General features: G+C 35.9%; 1 long non-coding RNA gene across 1 annotated transcript in view; it reads left to right on the top strand.

The window, feature by feature from the left end:
- Nucleotides 1-2,628: 2,628 nt before the first annotated feature.
- The window catches only part of LOC138371298 (uncharacterized), a 1,603-nt gene continuing 758 nt past the window's right edge, over nucleotides 2,629-3,473 (top strand). The window contains exon 1 of the long non-coding RNA XR_011230398.1: nucleotides 2,629-2,767. This is a non-coding gene — a long non-coding RNA (uncharacterized lncRNA). The remainder of the gene's footprint in view (nucleotides 2,768-3,473) is intronic.

The following is a 3,473-nucleotide window of genomic DNA, read 5'->3' as shown; positions in this document are numbered from 1 at the left end:
TGAAAAACAGCACCGTCTGTTGCACGTAAGAGCAACCCACACTATATTATGTTGCGATATTATTTCAATATTTCCGATTGTATTGATAATTTGAATTTTCATAGATTTCAATTTATTTTCATTTCGATTTAATAATTTTGTGTGACATTGCATTGAAATTGAGCTGTGTTGTTTACCATACTGTTCATTTCATGAGTATAGTTTATTTTTTTATTTTTTTCATTTCATTTTTTTAGCTGTTCTTATTTTTCAGTGATGGGAATATCAGATCATTTGATGTTCCCAATTTTCTGATGGAAGCATCAGACCATTATAGAATGCATCGGATGAGGTAGTTTGGAATGGTGGGGAGGACGAGAGGGGGGTATGGTGGGGAAGACGAGGGGACAGAGGAGAGGGTAATGGTGGGGAGGACGAGGGGACTGGGGAGTTGGGGATGGTGGGGACAGGGGAATGCTGGGGAGGACAAAGGGACAGGTGAATGGGAGATGGTGGGGGAGGAAGAAGGACAGGGGAGGGGAAAATGGTAAGGAGGACGATGGGACAGGGAAGTGGGAATAGTGGGGATGATGTGGGGACAGGGAAGTGGGAAGGACGAGAGGACTGTGGAATGGGGAATAGCAAAGTGAATTATAATTATATATATTAATTAATTCTTATAAATTTCCAGAAGCCTGTATCAACACCCACACTAATGCAACTGAAAGAGATGTTGAGACAAGTATTGCTGATATGTTGAAGAACGCCCCAAACAAACTCGGTGGAAACAGATACAAGGTAAAGTTTGCCAATTTGCTGTAGTCTAATTCAATTTCTTTTTAGTAATCTTCGAGAACATTTATGCTATGAATAAGATAAAATAATGTAACTGATTTTGATTTATTTACTATTTATTATTTATTTACCGTTATTAGTATAATAGATCTCGTAATAATTTTGCAAAAATAATGGCATTTACTATTTTAAAAAGCTCGGGTGCAGGGGGGGGGGTTATGTAAAAGCCTGGTTTGTGCCTCGGAGAGGCTATGGGATCCAGTAAGATCGTCCTTCCTTTCCTCCCTAGAATCTGGATGTAGCAGGTGCTCAATTGTCAAAAGTGAAAAATTGGTTTTGTCTTCCGAATGCACCATTTCTGTAAATTTGCTAATAATCTTTTAAAAATAGTAAATGCCATTATTTTTGCAAAATTATTACGAGATCTATTATACTAATAACGGTTTGATAAAATACAGTAGACTGCCTACTGGTTTTACCTGTAATAAGGTTTGATACAGATGATTATGATTATGGTTTTGGCCTCCACCACCCTCTCACCTAACTTGTTCGTTCCATGTCTACCACGGTTTTGTCTTCCGAATGCACCATTTCTGTAAATTTGCTAATAATCTTTTAAAAATAGTAAATGCCATTATTTTTGCAAAATTATTACGAGATCTATTATACTAATAACGGTTTGATAAAATACAGTAGACTGCCTACTGGTTTTACCTGTAATAAGGTTTGATACAGATGATTATGATTATGGTTTTGGCCTCCACCACCCTCTCACCTAACTTGTTCGTTCCATGTCTACCACGGTTTTGTCTTCCGAATGCACCATTTCTGTAAATTTGCTAATAATCTTTTAAAAATAGTAAATGCCATTATTTTTGCAAAATTATTACGAGATCTATTATACTAATAACGGTTTGATAAAATACAGTAGACTGCCTACTGGTTTTACCTGTAATAAGGTTTGATACAGATGATTATGATTATGGTTTTGGCCTCCACCACCCTCTCACCTAACTTGTTCGTTCCATGTCTACCACGGTTTTGTCTTCCGAATGCACCATTTCTGTAAATTTGCTAATAATCTTTTAAAAATAGTAAATGCCATTATTTTTGCAAAATTATTACGAGATCTATTATACTAATAACGGTTTGATAAAATACAGTAGACTGCCTACTGGTTTTACCTGTAATAAGGTTTGATACAGATGATTATGATTATGGTTTTGGCCTCCACCACCCTCTCACCTAACTTGTTCGTTCCATGTCTACCACGGTTTTGTCTTCCGAATGCACCATTTCTGTAAATTTGCTAATAATCTTTTAAAAATAGTAAATGCCATTATTTTTGCAAAATTCCTGAATATTGTCAAAATGACGGAAACCCATATGTCAAAAACACATGGAGATATACCAATCCTGGAAGACATTCTTCCATCCCCACTTGAAACTGTTGAGCAGGTGGAAAGTCTGTCACATGAGCTAAAAGTTAACAGTGAATATAAAAAGAGTATGGTAAGTGTTGCTTAATTCTTTTAGCCTGAGTATGGTAAGTGTTGCTGAATTTTTTTAGCCTTGTACATATGTCTTTTGATTAGTTTTTTTGCAGATGAAGGAAGGTGGGGTGGCACATAATTGATTGTTCAGTGTTATGTTTAAGGTACAAATAAAACAAAAGCAAAAGTTACTCAAATTCGTTGATTTTTGTAATAGTTAAGAAGGAAAATATTTTAATGCTATTTATTTAATACAGTTGGAAATTAGAAAATCTAATGTTGAGATTGAAAGATATATATTATTCTCTATTACCTTACAGCTTATGCATTATTTTAACAGGTCCAGACGCTGTCTCAAATGGGCGGTGCAAGCTGTGGAGACACAGTGAGACGAATGATGAGGAGGATAGGGACCTATGGGGTCTGGTCTCAGTATTCACTCGTTGGGCGCAAGAGGAAACGTGTCTTCAAAACCTTGGATATTTGTAATGTAATAATAAGTACGTAAATTTGACATTTTTTTGGATTATATATATGTCTGCATGTATTATGTATTATACTTGCATGCTTGTTAATGACTTGTATTCTAGTCTTGTGGGTATCTCCTTTCTCCTACGGGCCAAATGCTTTGTTCTTACCTAGCATTTTGCTTTGTTTGGGTATGAATGTTTGTGTACCTTCATTGTATATTTTGCAAAATTTGCCATATATCTTATTACTCCTCTGCCTAGCAACAAGTCTGTCTAATTATACTCAATAACTATTTTTCAAAGTTCCCCATAGTGTCCTTTATTGAAATAGAGTTCATGAACCGTTTCAATATCCTTATTTTCTTCTAGATTATATCTTAAAGTATATTTAAATGTTATTGTGACATTGCATTGCAATTGAGCTGCGTTGTTAACCATTCTGTTCATTTCATGAGTATATTTTATTTTCTATTTTTTCATATCATTTTTTTTATCTGTTTTTATTTTTCAGTGATGGGAATATCAGATCATTTGATGTTCCCATCAGAAAATTGGGAAAGTCAGATCTTTTGATGTTCCCAATTTTCAGATGGAAGCATCAGACCATCATGGAATGCATGGGATGAGGTAGTTTAGAATGGTGGGGAGGACGACAGGGGGGATGGTGGGGAAGACGAGGGAACAGAGGAGAGGGTAATGGTGGGGAGGACGAGGGGACAGGGGAATGGAGAATGCT

This window comes from Procambarus clarkii, chromosome 35 (assembly GCF_040958095.1).
Source record: "Procambarus clarkii isolate CNS0578487 chromosome 35, FALCON_Pclarkii_2.0, whole genome shotgun sequence".
In the NCBI taxonomy this organism is placed as follows: domain Eukaryota; kingdom Metazoa; phylum Arthropoda; class Malacostraca; order Decapoda; family Cambaridae; genus Procambarus; species Procambarus clarkii.
This window is presented reverse-complemented; position numbering and strand designations above follow the sequence as displayed.